The sequence below is a fragment of the Mus pahari genome, chromosome 3 (assembly GCF_900095145.1).
Source record: "Mus pahari chromosome 3, PAHARI_EIJ_v1.1, whole genome shotgun sequence".
NCBI lineage: Eukaryota > Metazoa > Chordata > Mammalia > Rodentia > Muridae > Mus > Mus pahari.
In genome coordinates, this window is record NC_034592.1 from 92,229,513 (window position 1) to 92,230,215 (window position 703).

Genomic DNA, 703 nt, shown 5'->3' on the forward strand with positions numbered 1-703 from the left:
CAGACACTCCAGAAGAGGGAGTCAGATCTTGTTACGGATGGTTGTGAGCCACCATGTGGTTGCTGGGATTTGAACTCCAGACCTTCGGAAGAGCAGTCGAGTGCTCTTACCCACTGAGCCATCTCACCAGCCCGAGGACTCAATTTCTAAAATCTCTCTCTAGAGATAGGTGTGCTTAAATTAAAAATTCTAATCTTTTAGAGCACATCTAGGGATCTCTGGCATAAATTGGAATATGGTCAATGAAAACAGATATACAGACAGACTCGTGTGTGTGTGTGTGTGTGTGTGTGTGTGTGTGTGTGTGTGTGTATCCTTGCATGCAGATATATACCTGAGTACGTACATGTGTAAGTAAGAGGTCCCCTTCAGACCTCTTTGGTACTACTAACTTTGCTTTTGTTCTAACATTCTCTCTGTATCTCTCCATCCTTTTCATACTCTCTATTTTGATCATTATTCCCCCTGTACCAACTCTTCCCATATCCCCCCACCCACCTCCTTCTCTACCCACCAACTTTTTATGTTCTTCCATTGTCTTTTTAAAAACAAACAACAATTATAAAAAGAAACAAGTAAGCAAATAAAACGAATTAAGTAAGACAAAAATAAAAGGCAACTCACAAAAAACTAGCCCAAAAGGTTCAGGGACAACCAAGAGTACATTTTGTGCTGTCTAACCACTCCTGGGCATGGGGCCTGT